This window comes from Ursus americanus, chromosome 31 (genome assembly GCF_024610735.1).
Source record: "Ursus americanus isolate L20-20 chromosome 31, mUrsAme1.1.p, whole genome shotgun sequence".
NCBI classification, from domain to species: domain Eukaryota; kingdom Metazoa; phylum Chordata; class Mammalia; order Carnivora; family Ursidae; genus Ursus; species Ursus americanus.
The window spans coordinates 14,950,619-14,975,497 of record NC_142157.1 but is presented as its reverse complement, the minus strand read 5'-3'; the positions used below and the strand labels follow the sequence as shown (position 1 = coordinate 14,975,497).

Genomic DNA, 24,879 nt, shown 5'->3' with positions numbered 1-24,879 from the left:
AGCCAAAGGCAGACACTTAACTGACTGCACCACCCAGGCGTCCCTAGGTCTACCTTTAAAGAACGTCAGGTTTTGTTGTAGCAGGTGGGTAAATTGCTCACCAGTCGTTTTGAACTTGTAGAAGTTTGGTTTTAGGTTTTATTAGTGTAGGTCTATTTTAGTTTTTCTCTGAGTTCCAAGGCAAATCCCTTTAGACTGGGATTTGAACTTCACTTTGAAAGAGTGGCCCTTCTGGGTTTTCAGTGAAATGTTGTAAGTGTTTGTCAAACCCCTCTGAGTTTTCTGGTCTTTAATTCCCTTTGTCTTCTCTGCAGTCCACAGTGGCTAAAATCTCTGCTCTTTGCAGTGTCCAGCTGCTGTTTTCCTCAGGTGTCCCCGGAGTCATGCCTTGCACACCCTCCGTTCCAGGTCAACCAAGCACTTAATGGTAGTTTATGCTCCGATTTGAGAGCTTATCTCTACCACAGGTTCCTCTTTTTCCTGGAATTAGCCTCCTCAATTTCCAACCACTCGAGTAGCTCCTAATTTTATCTCTGACTCCTTAGGCTAATAAAATGGCGACTTCTTGGTTGAGCTGTGTCCCTTCATGCCTCATAGTCTGAAGGATGCTCTCAGGGAAAAGTTAAATAAATATGGGTTATATCTAGTACAGTTCCCTTATTTCAAGAATTTAATCCCTTTGAGTTTCTGCCTAAGTTATTCACTCTACATTGTCTTTAAATGGCTGTTTTATTTGTATGTTGTCTAGATTGATAATTCATACTCTTAGGTGAGTTGGTCTGATATAAGCCACTTGGCCATATCAGAAGCTTCCGGAATGAGCATGATGAGACTAGGACTTACAGGTTTCCTCCAGTGTATTTTCACTACGTGACCCATCCTGTTCTGGAGCTTTTCTTTTCTTTCTTTTTTTTCTTAAGTTTATTTTTTAATAATCTCTATACCCAATGTGGGGCTCGAACCTATGACCCCAAACTCAGAAGTTGGACGCTGCTCCTCTGACTGAGCCAGCCAGACACCCCTGGAACTTTTCTTTTGAGGGCCAGATTTCTATTCCTTGCCACTTCATGGGAAAATAAGATGTGAATACAGTATTCACGTAATGATGTTTAAAATATAAGTTGTAGTAGAGAGGAAACTAATATGAGTCTCATTCAATAATCAAACAGCTTCAAATATTTCTAAACGATAGTATATGAGCATAAAAAGTATAAACATATCACTAAGAGAATTCTTATCAATGAACACAATTTTATAACTCAAACGTTATTTCCAGAAATTGTTTAAATCAGTCTTTGTTTTGATTTAGCATTGATGAAACCCTCAGTCATTTTTTTCAGTCTTTTTTTGTGTGTGTGAACAGCAAAAGGATTGGAAGAAAAAAGTTACAAGAGGATGTGGAGCAGTGCTTAGCAAATGTGATGGAAGGAGTTTTTATTAATTATTACAATTCAATCTGGCAAACGGAATATCTCCTAGGCAAACAATCAAAATGATACTATAAGCTAGGTCTTTGCAAAGCCAGAATGATCTACAGAAAGCTTAAGTACAGTGTATCGAGTCCAGAATTAATCTCTCTGATTAATGAATGAAAAAGAGGAATTCATGATCAGTAGTATCTATGAGCTTTTGATGAGAGCTGAGCTTCTGATGAGAGCATTATGTCAAACAGAACTATCACCTTCATTTTCTTGTGTGGGTGGTACGCTCTAGTTCCATAATTTTTTTAAAGATTTATTTATTTGAGAGAGAGAGAGACAAAGAGAGATAGAGAGAGCACAGGCAGGAGGTGCAGGGGAATCTCAAGCCAACCCACGCTGAATGTGGAGCCCGAGGTGGGGCTCGATCTCATGACCCTGAGATCATAACTTGAGGCAAAACCGAGAGTCAGACGCTTAACCAATTGCGCCACCCAGGTGCTCCTCTAGGTCCATAATTTAAATGTTTTCTTGTGTCTTGCAATCTCTGTAATACATTAGAGGTGAAAAACTTCCCCTTTGCTTTATAGAGACAGTTCTGGGGCTCGGTCAGCTGCAGGCAGGTCCTGGCTCCAAAACCAGCTTTAAGATGCTGGGAAATGTATTATATCTACCTTCAAAAACATATGAATAAAAATACTTGCCTTACAGGGCTGTGAGGATGAAAAGAGATAGTTCATAGAAAGCGCTACAATGCTTTACTTTCATCAGTCTTCCATAGGATGAACCTAAAGTAATTTGTTCCATAAAATACTGAAATCTCACTATAACTTTCCTTAAACAGATTGACTTTTTACCAAACTCTGCTCTGTTGTCTTCTAGCCAAAAGGTTTATTTACGGAAGTGCCCACAGGTCTTTGTTAAGTAGTTATTGTTTTTAAAAGTAAGTCCTACATGTCAGTTTCGATCTCTTAGAAATACACAGTGCCTAAGTGGCGCTATTTTATTTAGATGGAAAAATGAGAATTTGTCATTTGCAAGCTAATTTGAGGTTTGGGCCAAACTGCTTTTCACCAACTAAAATGAGTTTTTGGCAGCAAGATTCAAGGTAATTGACTCTGAAGCTGCTGGGGCTTTAAGTATTGTCTAACCAAATTTCTATAGTTCAGAGAACAGAAAACCCCAACTTTCCCTCTCATGAATTTAACCCAGTGTAAACACAAACTTTCAAGGTTTGTGCAGGGATGCTAATTACTTTCTTCTTCAATTTTTCCATGATGAAGTTATTCTTGGATGAGAGCAAGCAGGCTTAAACCTCAGGAGCATGTGAGGCCACTGGAAAATGCTTCATTGTCTTTCCATCTTTCTGGGTCACTCAGTATTTGATTATCCAGACTAATTGTAGGAAGGGAAAGCATGAGTAATTAAATTGCACAGACAAGCTCTTGTACCTTATTTTGGCTGAAGACTGCACCCTTATTCTCCAACTATTTTCCAGAAGAGCTAACACGTAAAGTAAAATGGCTTGTTTCCAGTCTTTGCTCTATTTCCTCCGTCCTTTCAGAGAAGTATTGACAAATGACAAAACGTCTCCCTCCTAAGTACCCCATTTCCTCTGCCTAAAGCAGTAGTATCAACAACGAGGAAACAAGCAGAGATCGAGGTAATAATTCCCCAAAAAGGTAGACTTCCCTATTCTAGAACTTTCTGGTTATAAAAAGAAAGACAGAACTCGAGGCTGAATTTGGCTCCTGCCTTTTCCTTTTCTTGATCATTTCCCAATGAACTTAAAAAGCTATTCTCCTCTTTCTTCCCATTACAGGGTTTGCTGGCACCTGAGAAGTAACAATGGAAATAAACATTTAACAGATGGTCCCAGCAGTTTCCCTGACACACACACACACACACAGTACGAAAGGGAAGCATACATAATGGAGTGGATTAGATCTTATTTTAATTCACGTTATTTCCCACAGAATAATTTCTGGTCACAATTTGTTTGTTTGTTTGTTTCTGCTTTTTATCTCTGTAGTCCCTTACATACAGTTTCTGGAGTCTTCCTCAAGGGCAAACCTTGTACCTCTCTTATCCCCTCCTCCACACCACGGACAACAGTGCATCATACTGTTAGCATAAATGGCTTCACCACAGCTCCCCTGCAGAAGTCCTTTGGGAAAAATTAGGAAGGTTTCCCACATCTGCACCTGGTTCTCATGAAACCAGAGGTCACAGGGTGGAGGTAAACTGAGGAATATTAGCAAGAGAGGAAGAAAGGAAAAAATTGAGGGAATATATTAAGGGCCTTTCATTGATAAGCGGGAGAACGAGAAAAACTGAGAGTACCCTTGTTAGCCTCAGGGTCATAGGGAAGCCCGAGAGGATATGAAATGACCACCACTGGGAATCTGACTTTTCCACGTGGCCTGGAGGTGACACGTGGGTTCAAGGCCAGAGTGTTCACAAACATAATCAGGCCACTTAGTCTTATGATAAAGAGCAAAGCCAAGTTCTGAATCCGAGCATTCCAAGGCATGAAGAGACGGGCAACAGGTCAGCAGGCTAAGGTCTGCATGAGGAGGAGCAAACAAGCAGAAGGAGAGCCAAGCCCAGGCCCCAGTCAGGGGCTTCACAGCAAGCAGGAGAGGCTGATAAGAAGCAGATCAGCAGCCAAACCCAATGAAATCCAGGGGTAAAGATCGAAGACGGCGGTTCTGCTGTTCTCCCCACTGTGTGTATAACTCATCATGGGGTGGGAGCAGGCCAGGGCTGGAGGACGTGCTGGGGACCTAGGAGAGGCAAGGGATTCTCGCAAAGCCACAGTTGGGCACTGGACTCCTTGTGGTCTTGCTGCCCCCGTGCCTTAGATAAGGGTAAAATTTCAAGGTTTTATCTTAAAGGCAGATACATACTGACTTGGAAACATCCAGTGTTACAGGAGAAAGGAAGGAAGTGGAAATGGGTGTAGGGAGGGAGGAGGAAAGGGAAGGCATTCAGCGCTTGCTTTCTAAGAGGCTGTCTATAGAGAAAGGAAGTCAAGAAGGCCGGCTTCCCGAGGTGATGGGTGTGTTAGCTGAACTTACCTTGGTGATCATTTTGCAGTATTTACGTACTAAATCACATCGTTATGTTGTACGCTTAAAACTTATACAATGTTAAGTGTAAGTTATATCTCAGTAAAGCTGGGGGGAAAAAAGAAGGCCTGCTTTGGAGTCACAATACCTCTATGGAAATCCTGTCTCTGCCACTTACTAGTGGAGTAACCAGGGCAAGTGTTGAATGTCTATGTCCCACCTATAAAGTGAGGATAACAGAGTCTCCTTCCTCATAAGGTTGTGGGGAGGATTCACTGTAAATTGCTTAGAAGAGTACCTTGCACAAAGTAGGTCTCAATATACTAATTTAGCCGTTGTTTTGCTCTTAGGTGTCTTCTCAGCAGAGAGTTATTGACCATCTGCAATTGACCAGCCTTGCCAGGGGCTGGGAGGACGGTGGTAAATGAAAGACACATAATCCTTGTGGTCTTAGGAAGTAATAAGTGAACAGAATTTGGAAATCTAGGTACAGGTCTGTAAATAAAACATCACAGAAAGCGAAAAAAGTTGATTTGAGTGACACGAGATGACAGATCGTTTTTTTGACTACTTAAGTTGTGGAAATAGGAAAGAGTCCGGGTATCTCGGAGAGAGCAGTCAGAGACTCGGTGTCATCATGAGAACCCTGTGGCAGTAATGACAAGGAGAGGGTGGTGATCAGAATGTGCAGGGCGCACAGGAAAACCCAGGGTTACATACTTGGGGTTTGTGGAAAATTCCTTGAATGAGGTCAAGGTGTCAGAAAGAGCAACGGAATTTCGTCTCTGAAGCGAACCCGTTCTCTGAGAGCCGGACCAATTATTACAAATCCGTTCGACTGGAGACCTACCATGACAGTGAGGACTTGCTGAGCCAGGATCCCAAAGAGAAGGAGCCTCCAGAGAAGCAAAACCATTGGTGTCATAGCTCCCCTTCCTGGCTTCGCCGGTTGTGGAAGCCAGAGCCGAGAGGCTGGAAAGCTGAGCAAAGCTTTTGGTTTACCCGTGGGGTAAAGTTTAGGGCCACAAGGGGGAGAATCTCTGGCAAATACCCCCAGTTTTCACTGGGACTCTGTGTAGGTTTAGCTATTCATGGGCCTTACTTCCTCCATAGAAATTTCGGAGTCTGTTGAGTTCCTTAAAAAAGTCCTGTCGGAATTCGAATTCCATTAAATAGATTACTTTGGGGAAGAATTAATATCTTTATAATAATAAGTTGCCCTTCCTTAACCCATGGAATGTGTTTCCGTTTACTCAGATCATCTTTTATGTCCTGGAGTTTAACAAATCTCTCCTGAGAGATCTTATGTAGTATTGGAAAAATTAATCTCTAGATATTTATAGTTTTATTGTTATTGTGAATGGTAACTTGGACGTAACGAGTTATATAGTTGGATAGGACTGACATAGAGAAATAGCATAGTTTATTGTCATTTGATCTTGCATCCAGCAGCCTTGCTAAACTTTCTTACTTGGATGATTTTTCCAGTGAGGAGATCATATCAGCTGTAAATGATGACTTTTTTTATCCTTTGTCTCTATTTCTCTTTCTTTCCTTTAATGTTGGCAAGGACCTCCCATACTATGTTAGGCAGGATCAATGATAACAGTACTCTTGTGATCTTCAAGGGAAGTGTCTATACTTTCTCCATTAAATAGAAAATGAGTCCTAAAATTTTTAGTAAATAATCTTTACCCACTGGCGTAGAATGCCTCATTCCCTGATGGTGCCAGGTGGAAGAGATATGTTACCATTATTATCCTCCTCGTTCCTTTCTCATCTTTACTAAAGTATGTTGAATTACTCATCATTTTCTTAATTGCTTAATATTTTCCTTGAGTAATATCTATACCGATATAATCAGTATCCTTGAGTAATACAGAAACTGTCAAAGTCATCATCGTGGGTAATTCCAATCACCAATTCTTTCTTTATGTGGAGGCTGAGTTTTAGTAGAAGTCTCAAAGTTGGATAGTAAGTAGCAAACACCTGAGCAGAGTTTTTAAAGTCCTTGGTGGTAATTGGTGAAGAGCACTGTTTCATGATCCAGCCTCAGACTTTGCTTTCGTGCCGTCCCCGTGAAAGGGCTGCTGGACCCGACTGGACTGTATAACTAAATCAGTAAACTCTATTTTTCTCTGACTCATTTTTTTCCCCTTACAAATCATCTTTCCTTTTTCGAAGAAATTATACCTACACTTAATCGGGGTCCTTTACATCATACATTCACCCACATCTAGAACTGTAGAAGAATCAACATGAAATTTATAGTTAGGATTTTAAAAAGCATGTGAGATTAAAAACCTTAAATTCATAACTTTGTAAGATAGAGGTGATAATCAGCTGGTTTTGAAATTAGATCTGTTGGCAGTTCTATGAGTTTATTGCTGCACTGATGACACGCAAACTAGAGGGAGGGGAGGGGCTACTGAGGGCCACCTTTGTGTCCTGGTGCTCAGGGCTAAGCATTAGCTGGGCCATATAGGTTTGCAGCTCTCCTACCTTTACTTCTTTTCTCAGCAAGTAAGACAACACAGACATTTGTTGCAGAATAAAGCTTATAAGTGGAGTTGAGTCAAGTGACTTAAGTTTCAAAAAGGTGAAAGGCATTTTATGATAAAATGGGGCTGCTTTATCAAAATTAAGGTAAGTGGCAAATTATGGTATAATTAAATCGTTTCTAATTCAACTCAAATTTCATACTTTTTTACTGATGATTTACGTTCCTATATGTGCCTTTTAGGTACAGACTTTGGAAACCGGACATTTTTTTTTTAAGATTTTATTTATTTATTTGGCAGAGAGAGAGAGCACAAGCCAGGGGGAGCAGCAAGCAGAGGGAGAAGCAGGCTTCCCACTGAGCAGGGGGCCCGATGTGGGACTCGATCCCAGGACCCTGGGATCATGACCTGAGCCGAAGGCAGCCACTTAACCGACTGAGCCACACAGGTGCCCCAGAAACTAGACATTTTATTTATAAACTGAATTTACAAGCTTCTACACTACAACATTATACAAGGGCTACATAAACAAAAGTATAAAACTGAATGTAGTTGCAAGTCTTGCCTGGAGTATGCATGATTGAAAGGTCTCATAGTTCTTCCCTCCCCTGAAATCCATCTCCTCTTGCTTCTGGTTTGCTAACAAAGAGCAAACATTTCAATAATTTGAGATAAAATTTGAAACGCAAATACTCCAGAGTAGGAGTTACGTATGTTCATATTCCCCTGAAGCTCTGTTGGGAAGCTTTTTTGGAAATTCAGGAGGGATCACTAAACTGTTGACGTGAACAAGGCAGAAGCAGGGGTCTCCAGGGGCTGAACACAAATCCAGCTCACCCTCTGCTTCAAACCTATCCTGTGATGCTCTGAAACGATGCTGTAACTCTCTGTAGTGACACCTAGTGGCTGGTGGCCACATATGCATCATACACATTCAGAAAACCGCGCTCCGTTTGATTGTTTTAAATGGAAAAAGTTTACTCTCAGCTTCCAAATCACAGTTTAATCACCCCACCACAGAGCAGAAAGCCAGTTGTCTTGTAGCATTGATTTGAAAGCTACATTCCTTAGAATTCTTGGGTGGGATGTGCAAAAGGGAATAGACAGAAATAATCGAATCCTTGGCAAGGTCCATTACTATATAATATACATTTTTTAAAAAGATTTTACTTGTTAATTTGAGTGAGCGAGAGAGAGAACAAGCAGTGGGGAGGGGCAGACAGAGAGAGGGAAAGAAGCAGACTTCCTGCTGAGCAAGAAGCCCAACGTGGACTCCATCCCAGGAGCCAGAGATCATGACCTGATCCAAAGGCAGACGCTTAACCATCTGAGCCACCCAGGCGCCCTATATACTATACGCTGTAGAGCCTAATGAGACAAGTGAGAAACTGTCCTGTTATTTGAACAATCTGATAAGAGAAAGGAAACTAATTTCACCAGCAACAAGCCTCCTCGTCTGGAAAGTCCAGAGGTGAGTATGCTGAAGGCTAGTTTGTAGGCTATTGTAGGGGGCCTCATTTCAGCCTTTCAAATTTTTCCTTCTTCATCTCTTCTTGCTCAAGAATTCAATACTCTTACCTGTTATGGGAAGATGATGTCCGGTGCTGACCGAACATTTCTAAACCCTCGGGAATACTCAGCTAGTGAACACATTTATACTGATCACGGCTTAAAAGTACTGTGGAAAATAAAATGCGAGGGATCAAATTACCAATGAAGCACCAAGTTTCTGTCATCTTCCGCTCTACCCTGGTAGATGCAGCAGCTCGCTCAATTAAACCAGGTGACTTAGGGTTCCTAGGACGATCAGGGTAATATTCAATATTCAAAGTATCATCTTGATTTTTTTTTTTTTACTGTGCCGTAATCCACTTAACCAATTTTCTCTTGTTGGACACCCAGTTTTAAATGTTTTGACTGCCGCAAATAGCTCTGCACTGAGCTCCCTTGCACGCACACCTTTGCATCCAGTACTGATATTTTGTTTTAAATATTATAATGAAATATTTAAGACACACAAAAGAGCACAAATCAGAAGTTAAAAATACTCATGTACCCAGCACGCAGCTTGAGAAATCTTTACCAATAGAATTGGAGCCCCTTTGCATTCTTCTCGACACTGTCCCCTTTCCTATCCCAGTGGTGACCTCCTCACGTGGGTGTGTGTCATTCTTCCGTATTCCTTTATACCTTCCCTACCCGGTGCCTATCTCCGAGGCACATATATATTAGCCACTAGTATTTATTTTCTCAGTATAGTTGGATACTATGTACAGGTTATCTGTACACAGTGTAAAGAAAAATTTACATAACAAATGTCATGGCAGCTTTCAAGCCCTCCATGAGGCGGGAAGGAGCCTCTCCCATTTTGTTCACGGCCTCATCCCCATCGCCCGGACCAGTGCTCGGCCCACATGGCTTGGCAAAACAAATGTCAAGGAACGCTTGCCGCGTGGCGCTACGTTTCAGTGGAAATAGAAGGAAATGCTAGCAAATTCGGATGAAGAGGGCCTGTTTAGCCACTTTGCCTAGGGCAGCCCTGTGCAAGTTCCGTGGGGCTGGGAGTGACAAACAGCCTGTTACCAGCACCTGGTTGTCCCAGGTGAGTGGGCGTCGAATGCAGGCGACGCTTTGATCTGTGGGCCCTCTCTGCTTCCTGGAGGCGGGGTGCCCGGGAAGCCTGGGAGACCCACCTGTCGGTACAAGGAGAAGCCAAGGTACTAGAATGCTGCTGAGTTTAACCCGAAGTGATACAGGAGAGAAGCTGGCATGATTCAGAGTTTGAAAATGCGTTGTGCAAATAGACCGCGTGCCAGGCTCCCGGGGAATTTGGCTGCGCTGGAAGCGGCTCTGGATGAGGAATGCGGGGCTCCAGCCTCAGCACAAGCTCCAACAAGGAGCCAGAGTGCACCGCGGTCAGCAGTGGTCAGGGCTGCTCTAACTTCGCAGATAGATCGGCAGCAGAAACTCGCTTCTCAGCCCAAACAAGGAAGGTCTAGTGAGGGAAGCTAACACTTCAAAGTACTGAATGAAGAGGGGCACCGGGGGGCTCCGTCGGTGACGCGACTGCCTTCTGCTCAGGTCATGATGCCGGGGTCCTGGGATCGAGCCCCGCGTCGTCACATCATCGGGTGCCCTGCTTAGCGGGGAGCCTGCTTCTCTCCCTACTTGTTCGCTCTCTTTTCCTCCCTGACAAATAAATAAGTAAATCTTAAAAAAATAAAAAAAAAAACCAAAGTACTGAATGAAGAAACATGACCCCCTCCCTATGTATTCTTCACCTGGGCATACTCACCACACCAAGAAAGTGCCCTTTGCCCAAAAGCAATTTTCCCAGTTTTTGTGGTCTCACATCATAAAGCTTGACTGGCGCCTGGACTTGAACTGAATTCCGTTGGCAGAGTAAACAGCGTCCCAGCAGTGCGAAGGACATAATGTAATGATGACGTCCACCCCTCCTGTTTCTTTCGGTGAGCCCAGAAAGTCTCTCAGGACCCCTGGTGAGCTGGCTGCATGGAGCCAAAATCTTTGAGCTCTAGAAGGTGGGGATTGCCTGGGGAGCCACCTCCGGCCACCTGCCCTGTTCCCACGCTCCTCTGCCACCAAGCGCCAAGGGAAGCTGCAGGGTGTCCGAAAGGGCCCACAGGCCCTGAGCTCTGTAGTCAGGCGTTGTTTGCAGCTGCGAGGCTGCCAGCTGCCAGACGGAGCCAGGATCCAGGCGAGGGAAACCCACTTATCCGGGGGCCAGCACCGAGAGCCACTTCCGGGCTCCCCCTTTCTGCACGTCCCCGCACCCCTCAGCTTGCCTTTTGCAGGCCCGCTTTGCTTCCTCCGTACCTGAGCTCTGCGGAGGAGGATCGGGGCCGCAGACGGTCAGGGTAGAACCTTCCCAGGAGGAGTCAGCTCTCTGTTCCTCCTCTGTTCCTCCCTGTCAGGCTGAGGCTTGCTTCCTAGTTCCAGGCTCACAGAGGAAAGGGGAGAAGAGGAAAACGCTTGAATGATATGTGAGCTTTGGGAGAACTGTCTTCGGGATCGTAGGACCAGACGGGCTCGCTCTTGTCCCACGTCCTGGCTAGAGCTAAGATGAGTGTCACACAAAATGGTAAAATCAACAGCTTTCTCCTCAGGTTCTCCAACAACCCCTCTCTCCTCTCTCCTACCTGCAGGCTTCCCTTCACCCCACGGCCAGGTCCCAGTGACCTCTGACCGCCACTGCCTCTGCCCACACACTCTTCTCTCCCTTCCTTCCTTCCCGGCTCTGCACAGGAGACGGGTGGGATAAGACGTGGTTAAAGGACTTCACACCTCTGGGTTACAAACTAGCCCTTCACTGCGATGTTCCCCGGATCTACAGTAGCGTCTGGCACATGGCAGCCACTCGACAAATACCTGCTGAGTACAAGACTGAAAAAGTGGAATTCCAAGAGATCCATCCACTGTCTGGGGTATTTTCACAGAGGAAGAAGGTAACGGCCTTACTTGCAGCTTCCAAGTCACTTTTACACACTCAAAGGACAGGATCTGTGCATTTCCAACAGCTCCGTGGCCTAGTTGATGTTTTATTGTACGAAGAAACCTTACAAATGGTACCATTGAGGAAACTCTTTCCTGGCTTACAGGAGCCTAATCCTACATCCCTAAAAATTCTCTCATGCACGTGGGCCTTTTTGCTCTTCACATGCCCACTGAGGTTCTTATGAAGGGACAGAAAAAGTAAGTAAGCCCCTTTCTTTTTTCTTTCTTCCTTTCTTCCTTTCTTCTTTTCTTTTCTTTTCTTTTTTTTCTTTCCTTTCCTTTTTCTTTCTTTCTTTCTTTCTTTCTTTCTTTCTTTCTTTCTTTCTTGACTGTTCTGGAATGTTTGAGGAAAATCCTTGGGCTTTACACAGCCACTCCCCATCTGGGGAGTCTCAGGTCAACCTCTTGCAATTTTTTTCCTCCTATTTTTCCTCTTCGTGTGTCCCTCCTGAGTGTGTTGTCCTGTTCCCGGAGGCAGGAACCTGTCTGTGGGCAAGGTCGGAGAGTGGACGGCCCCTGTGGAGCCAGCTTTGTGGCAGCTGGTGACACAGCAGGCCTGACCTCATCTGTTATAATTGCTGAAACTTGCGTCCGAAGGAACATGTTAGTAACAGCACTCCCTTCCATCAGGCCGCTCTCACGCCCGGGCAGAGAAGACAGGCTGTGACTCACATCATGGCAGGAGAGCCCCCCTACCCCCTCACCCAGGCTCCAGGAAAATGATGTGAAAGGAGGAACCAAGAGAGGAAGCTCCCTCTTCCCCACATCCCTCCCAGTTCCCCCCACCATCTCCACTCTCCTCCCCACCCCAGTCAGCTCTCCCCACCTCCTGGCTGAAGCCAGCTCCCCTCCTCCCACCTCATCCCCTGCTCTAGCCACGAGGGACATGTGCTTCTCTATACTAACCTGCTTCTCACACCTCTGTGCTTCTGCATGGCATTCCCTCTGCCTCCAAGTCTCTTCCCTCACGTCTGTATTGGTTTGATCTCTCCCTGGGCTTCAAAGCCCAATTCAAATGTTTTCTGTCCTTTGCAACTTTCCCCTGATCCCCTTTAGGGATCATAGACTGTGCCTATGCCATGTCAAGAATTTATAAACGATCTACTCGGGGCTCAGCTTGACAATAAATGAAGTGGGGGAGTTGAAAGCGGTAGAAGATACAAGCTGTGCTCCCAGGGGCCAGAAAGCCTAGTCTGAAAGGCAGGGGGGCTGTCATGAGAACATATAAACCAAGATCCATCCATCTGCGGTTGCTTGGGAGAAGCATTGTGTGTTTTTAAATAAAGAAATTCCTGCTTCTAATTTCCCTGAATCTTTCTATATAAAGTTCCTCATGTTAGAAACAGCTTGACTGAAAATCGGTGCTTGCAGGGAAGAGCACCTGCTCTGGAATGTCGGGTGGAGGTGTTGATTCCCCGGACGAGGTGGCATCCCATGGCAGAAACCTGGCTTTGGCAGTGCGGGAAGGATGAAACAGAGGCAGAGAATGGTTAGAGGTTCTTGGAGTAGGTCAGGCAGGAGGTCAAAGAGACCAGGAGGGTAGGCTGCCACAAGGATAATAAAAATAGAAGAAGTGGCCAACATCTCCGTTCCCAACCTCTTCTGAGGCTACATATAAGCTCTTGAAGGGGGAGGGGAAGTCTGAAACAGTGCTAGGAAAAAGAGAGTGTCCGAAGGATTGGAATCCCAAATCAAGAAGGGATTTTCTATCGCGGAGGCTGCCATTGTGTTTGAAAGTATGATGAGCTCAGATTGTGTTAGACTCCCCCAGGCGAGATTCCGTTTGTTGATGGTGAAATCGAGTGGATGAATGGCATTGTGTTTCATGGCATTGGGGATTATCTCAAGGCATCCCGAGAAGCCTAGAGTCCCTTATTTCCCAGAATTATTTAATCTGGTCTTGAGTTGTCCTACCAGCCCTGAATGAACAACAATGATGGCTTGTGTTTCTCGGTAAGAATTTGCATCTACAAATACTGTTCGTGCTTTTTTGGAAAAAGAGTCATAATGTTGGTTGCAGAAAGCAGAAGCTATCCATATAAAGATAGGTGTAAATACAATATCCCGAATTACCTATCAATTCACAACCCGAAAGTAATTATGAACATTTTATTGTCCCCTTTCAGCGTTGTCTTAATGTTTGTACGTGTGTGTTTTATTCTTCTGTAAGCACATTCTTTTACCTTCAAAGAATCATCTTTGAATGTTGACTCCCTCTTTGCCTGGGGTTGGGAAGGGATGAGGAAACCAACTCCACAGGAAAACTGTACTTCTATTCTAGAAGTAGTCCTCCAGACCTCAAATACCCCAACTGCTCAGCTCTGTCTTCTTAGTCCTGGAGGCAATTTGACGCCTAGGCCGGCTTCCTGCTTCCTGCTCTTCCTGCCCCTCCGTCCCAGCCCCCAGTCCCTAATCTGGGGGTTTAAGGGAGTGAGCAGGCTTAAGGGGTAGGTGCTACTGAATCAAGGTGTTAGAATCGATTATGTGTTGAGATGGAAAGTCTCTACAGAAAACCTTTGACCCACCTGTGAGGAGATGAATTCTCTGTGACTCCCGGAGATTCGCCTGCACTCTCCTTCTCTGGACTCGTAAGAGTGCCTCTTAATGGAAGCTCATGAACTCAAGAGTTGAAAGGCCCACGTGTGTGGCATCATGTCCAATCTCCTATCTGGTATAGGAACCCCTCCCTAGCACTCCTGCCAGGGAGCCCCCAACCTCAGCCAAGCATCACTAGAATAAAGAAATCAGGGCTGTTTATGTCACTGTTGGGTGCCCCCAAAGCCAAACAATTCTATATTGATTTTCAGCTAAAATCTGATTTGAAATGAGGTGACATGATGGAAAAGTTATTTACTTTATTGTGATAGTTTTGCCCTCAGGGATCATTTACTTTAGGCTGTACTGAAAGATTCCAGTTTCTTAAGAAAGGGGAAGGGACCACGAACCTCCTGAAATTATACACAAAACCATGTGAATATGTGCATATGTGCTTCTTAATTTGGGAGGGGGGCTTGGGGCCAGAGGGTCTGTGGGATTCTGTAAGCCCAGGAGTCCCGCACAGTCCCTCGCCATCCCTGAGGCGCCATGTTGAGTTGAGGCTCTCACACTCCAAAGGAATACAGACCGGATCTCGTTCAGATCTTGCTCAGCGAGAGGCGCCCTGACATCCCTGCCTGCCGGCTTGTCGCAGAGGTGCTAGGGCTTTGTCTTTAGCCCAGAATAAGTCCCCCTTTCCCAAGCAGAGCCCAGCGAATGCGCCATGTGTCTGGAGGCTGGCCATGTGGAAACACGATGCCTTCGGGGGGCCTTCATGTGGCTACTGCTCTCATTTCTCAGATGTGGCCACCTGTCTGGGCCATGACTTCTCTACGTCAGTGCCACCCAACTCTGGAAAAGGCATGAGCGATAATGGTGGTGTTTACAGAGCCAGAGTGTGTCACAAGGCTCTGTAGACAAAGGGTCCAGAGGTCCCCACATTCCTAACTCATCATCTGCACACCCATTCAGGGAAAGGAAAAGACGAGCCACATTGCTCTTGGCAGGTCTCCACTTGTTCTTGTGATAACCGCCTCACACACACACACACACACACAAAGGGACACTCTTCTCTCTTGTCTTTTGTGGTAAGCGCTATCTGGGGATTACAAGATGTCAGTGTTGATTTGTTTGAAAATAGTTTGATATAATCTACATGCTCCGTGAGGAAGCACCGAAGTGCCCTCATCGGGCAGCGATTTTCCAAAGGTGGAGAGTTAACATTTGAAAACCCCTAATGAGGGATCCACGCTTCAGAGGGGTTCCTTAGCACGTCAAATAGTATTACTGAAATCTCCACCACAAAGGCTTTGTCCCTGAGCACCCGGGATGTTGGAAGTAAAAGTTCCACCGGAGGAATGGGTGGTATTCAAGTCATGCAAATTGGTAACACCAGGTCTCAAATGAAATAAGAGAAACTAAAGCCATCACAGGTAAATATGCTCCAGTTTTTCTTGTCCTCTGTAGGATCTTTCAAGAGTTTACCATCGCTGTGGAGTTAAATCCAAAATATTTAATTTAGCAATTCTGCTTCGCTGGGCTGGAGCCTCCTTATGGCAGTCAGCAACCCTCACTTCCACACAAGCTGGTTTGGCTTTAGCTACACAGTCCCACCTTCCTGGCTCAGCAGGTCAGACTGTGACCCTTTTTAAGACCTGCTCACATGCCATTGTCTTGGCCAGAAACACTCTCCTAGACAGAGCTCTGCTACGTGCTGAAGACACTAACCCTTTCTAAACCTTCATTTTCTCATCTATGATATGAGGGAAAAAAATCACTCTCTACTATATTACTAAGGATTAATGAGATTACATCTGTAGGGGGTTTAGCTCGGTGCCTGGCACAGGGAAAATGTGATCGTTCTTTTCATTATTAGTCACCTATATAACTCTCGCTTGATCACCAGAACTTATCTCAAGGGTCTTCTTTTCTGGAGGGTTTCTCTGGTCACTTTCCCACACCCAAACCAAGATAATACATCCCTACTCCAGGCTCTCACAAAGTCTAGCCAACCTCTATGGAAGTGTGTGCCACATTCCATAGTCAATTTTCTTTTTGTGTATTTATCTCCACCTAAAAACCATTATCGCCTCGAGGGCAGGAGCTATATCTTTTTTTTTTTTTTAAAGTCCCCAGTGCCAAGTATATAATAGACACTCAGTAAATGAACTACTTAGGGACGTGTGGCTCCCTAAAGAGACACTTGGGAGGAGGCTTTGAGAATTACCATCCAATGGTGGAATGGTAGTCACCCGGAAAAGGAGTAAAGGAAGTTGATTTGCAAATTAGGACAGAAATCAGTGCAATATATGGAAGCACTTCTGTGACTGTTCAAAAACTGGAATGAGCTGCCTCAGTGGTATTTCAGCAGAGGCCAGAAACAGTAGATGGTTGTACCCCTGGGATAAGAGAGCAGTCTATAAGACACCATCTCACATTTTTGGACATTCTGTGACAATTCCATATGAGAAATAGTTTTTTGAAACGCTCTGAAACAAATACTTGAGCTGTATTGCATATTGATTCTCTATCTTAACATATTTAACTCTTCTCCTAAGTATACTTTTTAGTTTTCAAATGATCTATATGTTTTCTTGATCAGTTCTATTACTTGCATATATACTTATCTTATATGCAGCTAATATCAAAGATAGGTTTATTGATAATACATTCTATGAGACTTTTGCTTGGCTGCTGCAAAATGGAGGTAGAGTTGTAAATTGTTTGTGTCAAATTGTTGGGTTTTAAGTCCACTCACTGAAAGCCCAAGATCGCTGAGGGGGCCATTTTGGCTTTAAAACCAGAATGACTTTAAACCAACAATGGTTTTAAAATTTAAAAGATCAGGTAAATCTTGAGTTGATTCAAACCTCTAACTTCACAGTGTCAGTGGATGCTGAAAAATTTTGAAAACCTCCAGAGAAAAGTCAAATTCAGAATAAATCCAAGGCCCAGGCTACTTTTTCCAATTTATGGCAGCCAATTAATCCTTGGATGGGGAATATTTCAAGTTATGACTTGTGTACAAACTTTATATAACAGGAAGTTCCCATGTTACCTCTGGGGTAAGTCCCTTTAATCACCCAGGAACACAGGAGGGGGCTTTCCATTAAGCAGATATTATGTGAATACATAAAAAAAAATAGATCTAATCTGCTCATCAAGAATGATCTTGTCATTTTTATTAGTCAGTAGCCCTGGATTAAACATTTAGCAATTTCTTCTGAAGCTTCTTTGGAAAAGCAGAGAGACCAGGAAGGAACCTTAGGAAAGAGTCAGATCACTTCAAGTGTTTGTATCTTATATCTTTTTCTTTCTTTATTACTTTTTGGATCTCTCTCGGCATCAGTTGGGCGAGCATCTAGGAGAGGTTGAAAGCTCTGCCTTAAGACTAAAGCATCTCTTTTCAACACCAAGCAGATTGAAGACCAAGATAAGCAACTAAATTGTGATACTTTCAATAAAATCGGTTTGATTAAATTTGAGAATTGTCCAGTTTGGCTGCCTGTCTTGGTCAAATAAACATGACATTAGTTACATCTTGACTCCACCTGTGGCCATGTAGACAGGGTTTATTGATGCTCATCTCCGAGAAGTTTCCTTGGCTTTAACACAACATAGCCTAGCTATTGTTCTTTGTGACGAATGTGACAACTGGTCACACTTGTGGTCACACTAGGAAACAAAAATTCCTGGGAAAAGCCTACGAATAAATAAGAGGCCTCCTAGCCACTGACAAAAACAAGTCATGGCATTTCTGCAGGTTATCTCATTATTGAAAAATTGGTGTTGAGGACAGACTCACAAGAAACCCTGCTAAATTCCTTAAAAGATTTCATGTTGTATAAAATGATAAGGTACCATTCTCAATCTCATTATATTGAGATTCCTTTTTTTTCTTATCTAATATGCCATGTCAAGCATAGAATGAGTAAAATGACATCACACATCTCAACAGCTGGATAGTGCAATTAATCTTATAAGGGTGCCTCGCTCACACCTATGTGTCATTATGATTTTTTTCATGGAATCATTTTAGGGAATGCTAAGAAAATATTAAGCTCACAGTATTTTTAACAAGGGAAATAGCATGGACTTTTAAAAAATAAAAGCAATAACGCAACTGTAATGTATTATTCTTGCCTTTTTGTTATTGGATAGACGTAGAATTTTATTTCTTGTTTAGAAGACTCCTTTTTTATAAAGAAGGAGGAGGAGGAGAATCCCAACAGTCAAAGTCTGGCTGAAAATTTCCCATTAATCCTATAATTCTATATAAGAAACAGTATTATGCCTTCAAATTTGTGACAAACTTTCCTGGAGGTTATGCTCAAGAAGCTAGAATTTTCTTAGATGAAGCCACCCTGAAAATTCTAAAATATTCTCTGCTTGCGAGAAAATCGTATATCTCAATTACTTGCCACTTCTCCTAAATACTGAAATCAAAATCACCTTTAGCTTTAAGAAGATATTCTATAATACAACATTTTGGCAACAATACATCAGTGTACCTTTAAGCAGAGACATCTCCAAAATGAGTCAGCTCTGTTTGGGCGCCGTTCTATAGGGTATAAATTTAATGTTCTGCCCCTTCAGGACACTAGAATAGTGATCATACATGCCATCTAGGCCCTGCCAACTTATTTGCCATTTCTCAAAATAATCTTAACTTGAATACTAAATAAGGAACCTCGCCCAGCAGCTGAGAAACACTTTATTCTGTGGTAGCTCTTTCCGTCCTAACTACCAACATCCACCAAGGTGGTAGTAAGACTCTCTTTATTTATTTATTTTTTTAAAGATTTTATTTATTTATTTGACAGAGATAGAGACAGCCAGCGAGAGAGGGAACACAAGCAGGGGGAGCGGGAGAGGAAGAAGCAGGCTCATAGCGGAAGAGCCTGATGTGGGGCTCGATCCCATAACGCCGGGATCACGCCCTGAGCTGAAGGCAGGCGCTTAACCGCTGCGCCACCCAGGCGCCCCGACTCTCTTTATTTTTAACTTTTTCTTAAATATGTTTATCTATATTGATGCAGCGTCATAAAATAGAAAGGCAAACCTCAGCAATTTCTTTCTGTGGAATAATTATCCCCTTAAAACTGGAAGCATTTGTCAAACTAAGGAAAGTACAAGCCAAAACGTCTCTCTGTAATTGTAGAAAACCACAGTGGTCTCCTGAGTTACCTATGTGGTTATATGCTTTAAATCGGGCTGGGAAGGAGAAAGCTGGAATGGTGGGCGGTCTTTGCAAATGGCTGCCGACCTCCATTGATTCCGGGAACTGGACCGGCCTAAGGAAGCCACTGTTCCATCTGAGACAATGCATATGAAGTTACCTAGAGTATGGCAATATTCAGTGAATTCTATGATATTTTTTGGCCCCATTTAGTCCTGCTGGGTAAAAAAGCAAAAGGAATATGGAGAAAAACCATGACAAGTGCAAGGCCACAAAATGGTGGTTGATGGTGAGGTTAAAAAGTGTGTGTGTGTGTGTGTGTGTGTGTGTGTAATCAGCTTTTAAATAATCCTTTCTTATAGTGGTATTCACAGTGATTAAGAGCAAAGTAATTTTTTTTTTCATTTCCATGAAAGAATTGGAGATATTTACTTTTAAAAAGACCAAGTTCGGAGGACATCTGGGTGGCTCAGTTGGTTAAACGTCTGCCTTTGGCTCAGGTCATGATCTCAGGGTCCTGGGATAGAACCCTGTATCGGGCTCTCCACTCAGCGGCAAGTCTGCTTGGCCCTCTCCCTCTGTGATCTTTCTTGCTCTCTCTCTCAAATAAATAAATAAAATCCTGGAAAAAAAAGAAAAAGATCAAGTTCTGAAGATGGTAACGAGGGTAGAGGAAAGACCAGATGGATGTTTTTCACAGGAAATGTCTGTCCAATGGCAGAGGACTTTGACTATCCTTCAGGGATATAGGGGTCTTAAGGGAAAAGTGAGAACCAATGAGTAAACACCAACATAATGGAGAATATTTTAGCTCAAGATATGGAAAAACTTTCTCCCAAGTCAGGCTGTCTGACTGAACTCGATTGACCTGAATGGTTACTTTTCAAGGACACTGTGAAGAGGATTATGCATCCTGTTGGGGGTGGCCTCCAAGATTTCTTCCAACCATGACGTTGGAGGTTTCTGTTATTCTAAATCTAAATCATACTTGCTCTCTGCTGAATTCCTCTCAGAGCTCATTTGTTTCAGAAGCCAGGCCAGAGATCAATCACATGGCTGCTACAAGAGTGGTTTCCTAGAGGACTTCCTTTTTCTCCCGCGTGTCCTAAAGTACTCAGATGACTGATGTACTGCACACCAGATGGGACACGGCCAGACGCAAGGGAGACAAGATAGATTTTTGGCCTGATCGTGTCAATAACATTCATGACATTAACACATTCAAAAGGGAAAGCTAAAAATGAGAAAGGAATATGTGTAAAACTCAAAATCTTGTATCAATTCATTCACCACAAGAACACAGGCAAGTGGCCCGTGAGTACATAATGGTAAGAGGAACGGAAGTCACTCTAACAATCACTGGTATTCTTGGGGCGTCTATTATCTCATAGTTTTGTTTCATTCCGTCTTCATAGAAACTTCAGGAAAAGGGTACAATCACTAGCCTCATTTCTTAAGCACAGAGGTGTTAATTGCTACCCAAGTATGAACAGTCAGTAAATGGCATAGCAGGGACTCAGACCCAGATCTATCTCCTTCCATTCCCACAGTCTTCGCCACTGTGTTCAGAGGAGACTGGAGCCTTCCAAATATTTTGGATGGCCGCTGCCCGGGCAGCCCTGAATCAGGCTCTCTGCAGAGCATCTTTGACTAAGAACTTGAAAAGACAACACCAGTCCTGGATCACACCATCTCATGATTTTTAGAACTTTAGAGACAGTGGCTATCACCTATGTATAAACAATACGGCCTAAGGAGGAGATGAAATTCGGAACGTGTGATTATTTGAATTGCGTCAGAGACAATTTGGGGGAGTAGACCAGTATTTCACATAGACAAAGATGTACTATTCATTTATATTTAGTAATACAATGTTCTTTTTTTTTCCCCTGAAAACAAAGTAAGAGACAATTTTGAGAGGAGTGGTCCAGGTTCAATATGAAGAATAAATTCCTGGGAGAGAAAATTAAAAAACTTAGGAATAAATTACCAAGGAAAGTTGTGACTTAAAAAAAATTACTCACCTCTGAGGACTAAGTTGTATTTTTACTACAGGAATGACTATATGACGCTCAAAAACATTCAGTAGGGAAAAAAGTTAGCTAAATTGTTTACTAGCATGTGATTTTAAAATGAACCCCGCCCCCCCCCTTTTATTTTTTTTGCTTTTGAGCTGTTTGAAGAGAAAATTCGGACCTAGCTCACTTTTTCCAAATGTCTGTGCTGTGACATCAATGGCACTTTGCAAAGCAATGTGTATTCACATTTTAGGCTTTTTCACTTCTGTTGGCTAATTTCTGAGTTGGAAGACTAAGCAGAGGTCATTTGAGTTGAGTCTCCTGCTGTCTCTTGCTGCTTTTGGCTTAAGGATCCTGCTTCTCAGACTAAAAGGTACAGTTCTCTCCAGGCCACGTGCTAAGCCTGTGTGAGTTAGGACCAGCAAGGATAAATCAGTGTAAACCTTCGAGAAGCCATTAAATATGTGATGCTCCCTTGTTGATGAAATGATTCTTTCATTTCAGGATGGAGAAAATACTAAGTAGTCCTACTTCCCGACATGAAATTTGGATATTACCCAATCTCTTGGAAAAGCTGACAAATCTGCCCCCCAGGAGCTGGTGAAACTTGGTGAGAACCCAGAAAGCCAGATCTGCGGGCGACCTCCAGCTTGGGGCAATGGTTCCTGAGGCTTTTCCTGATGTTGAGACTTTGTTTCTTTTCCTTTAAAGCCGGATGGATGAAACAGCATATGAAAGCACTTTGTAACCTACAAAGTACGGGAGACGTGCTATGTTAGGTTTTAGTACAATTATTGGATTTCCCACTGGTGTGGCACCGTTTTACAATTCTGATCAAACTGGAAAATTGCCTTCCAAATTAATAATTATTAACTTGCAATTATAGAGCCTTTACGATGTGCCAGGTACTGGGCTCAGCTTGTGAAAATACAAGATCTTATTTAATCTTCACCTCATAACCAAGGCAATAGTATTGCAATAATAAGTCTATGTATATTTATTATTAATTTGTAAATGAGAAAACTGAGGTGTAGAGAAAGTGGATAGCTGGCTCCGTGTTACGAAGCTTGGAAGCGCTGGTAGGCATCTGGCCCACGTTTGTCTGATCATTACCTGAGAATCCTACGGTGGCTTTAACTTGATCTTCTGCATTCCCCAAAAGGAAGGATTTTCATTCTGAGACGGGAATGGATTTTAGTGAACATCCATCGTAGCTTCCGACCACATGCAGCCACTGCTCTGCGGGGCCAAGTTCTTGCTCTGTGCACCAGGTGGTGGCCTGATGCCGTTCTTCTAACGTGTTTGGGATAGTTGATGGCATGGGTGCCCCACCCAGATCCACTTTCCCAGCCACTGCACCCATCCTGGAGCTGCCAACAGCTCACAGCTGCTCCCATTCTGGAAAATCCCCCACTCACCCTGTCCCAGAGCACTTGGGATCCTTGTGTAGCCTACCGACCCACCCTCTCAGACCTTGGTGGATGACAGATGGGCACAGGCCAGCCCCTTCCCCTCAAGGTGGGACTGAACTCAGGGGCAATTTGTACTCCTGGGCGTCCCAGTGGGCGCCATACTAAACTGGTCTCCCACTGAGACTGGATTCTTGCTTAGCTTTTCCCCTCCCAGACCTGCTCTTTTCCTTTACCCCCCTGCCCTGAGAGCACAAGCCAATAAACTACCGGAAGAAGAATCCCCCTTTTAGGCTCCGCTTTTAAGAAACCTGAGTGAAGACAGTTGGGAACTGTTGAGTTTTTCTATACTGTAGTCCTTTCCTCTTATTCAAAGAATTCCATGCCTTTAAAGCCTTCACTTCAACACATTTTCTCCCTGAGCTACTTATGTTAATTTTTTCGTTTGTTTGTTGCTAAATCATCCTGGTTTCTTCCTTTTCTTGGGGGTGGGGGGTGGGTGGGAGGAGGCAGGGATTATTCCAGAGTGCAGATGTGGTGTCATGAACACTTGTAGTCTAAGGGTCTCCGGGAAGAAGTTGTTCTTAACTGTTGACTATTGACTCTCTACTGACACAGAAAATGGTTTAATACCACCTATTTGGTTCCTGATCCTTGTCCTACACTAATAAAAACGGTGAGACCTCAGAGAACATACCAGACAGTTCCTATTTGGTGTACTGCAATCTCTAAAACTCTAGTCACCTGGGGTTGCCAGGCATTTGAAGGGTAATTGTCTTTTTCCCTCTCACTGCGCCTGAAATGTCATCTTTTTTCTTCCCCCAGGGAAAGCACCTTCGCGTGGCTTTCTCTTCGCCTTGGCCGCCTGCTGGCTCCGCAGGTTCCAGAGAGTGTGATCATCAGCCGAGACGCTGTGTCCCCCTCAAGCAACAACACAGCACTTCTTTGAGCCAAAGAAATAAAAGGAATAAAAATGCACTTTCCAAACGGACTGATCTTAACAATTTGAAAGGAAAGTTTCCGAAAATCAGCATGGAGGGAATATTTCTGAAATATTGGCTATGGAGGGAAAGTATCTGTTTGGGGAAACGGCCAGAAGAATGAGACCTTTCGTTTCTATCCGTTAATCATTTACAATTTTACGTCGAGGCAGATAAACAAGCTCCACCACGAAGAGACAAGAAAGCTGGCGAGCGTCACAGGAACATTTATAAGTTCGAAGTCTAGAGATCAGTCTACGTAGCCAATGTGATCGATTTCAAGGGTTCCGTTTTCCCCACAGCGACGGCCGAGGCTTGAAGGTGATGTGGGGACAACAGAATGATTTCAGGATTCCTCTTGCGTGGCTCTCAGCTCTTGCTAAGCTGCCAGCCCTTCTGACACTTAACGATAGAGCTCTTTGTCTTCCACACATTTCTCCTTGGCTTTTCCTCCATCCTTACAATCTTTGATCACTTAATCTCTTTAGTTTAAAAAAATCCTTTATTCATTCCCCAAGTTTTCATAACCGCCCTTTCCCTGTTCACCTTATTTCAGAGCCTACCAAGCTTTTCCTTGTTCCATAGAGCATTCCTCCAGGTGAGCTACAACAGAATGGTTAACGTAGCTGGTACAATTGTTACTTGGACTCCCATGGTTCAAGAACATGATCCTAGGAACTCGGCGGCATGTTTCCAAATACTGTTTCTCCCCAGGCCATTCTCCTTCCAGAACAAAGGTCTTAGGAAAAAACTAGCTCATAGAAGGACTTCCTACATGTGGAAAGGACACCTCAAAGCTTTCTTTCAAAACATATGCATGAAATGCCCCCTCATCCAGGTAGTAATTTTCTGCTAATATCACTCCCCCAAGTAATGGTCCTTTTCCTCCATGCCAAATACATTCGCGGACGCCTGCAAATGACCAAGTGGATTCTATGAAGTACAGAAAACCATTGAAAATGGATTAAGTGGTAATTGAGCTATTCACAATCAGTGTGAATTGAGCTAAGCGGAAGAAAAATAAAACTTCAAATGGTAACTAATTTTTCTGTTGTCTCTGCCTGGCAAAGCCATCAAAGAGATCTCGAAGTCTGCACGTTAATTTGTCTCTGACTGAGAGAACCCGTTTTCAGTAGGCAGTGTCTTCAATAATGCTGTCACTCTTTTTTTTTCCCCCAATTTTTTTTTTAGGAGTACTCTCCTTTATTATTTTTTTTAAAGATTTTATTTATTTATTCAACAGAGATAGAGAC

General features: G+C 43.5%; 1 long non-coding RNA gene across 1 annotated transcript; it reads left to right on the top strand.

Annotated features, from left to right (window-relative positions):
• The first annotated feature begins 10,531 nt into the window (after positions 1 to 10,531).
• Positions 10,532 to 24,669, top strand: LOC148107384 (uncharacterized). The gene is made up of 3 exons (XR_006777607.2): positions 10,532 to 11,456; positions 21,742 to 21,847; positions 23,472 to 24,669. It is a non-coding gene; the product is annotated as an uncharacterized LOC148107384 (long non-coding RNA).
• The last annotated feature ends 210 nt before the right edge of the window (positions 24,670 to 24,879 follow it).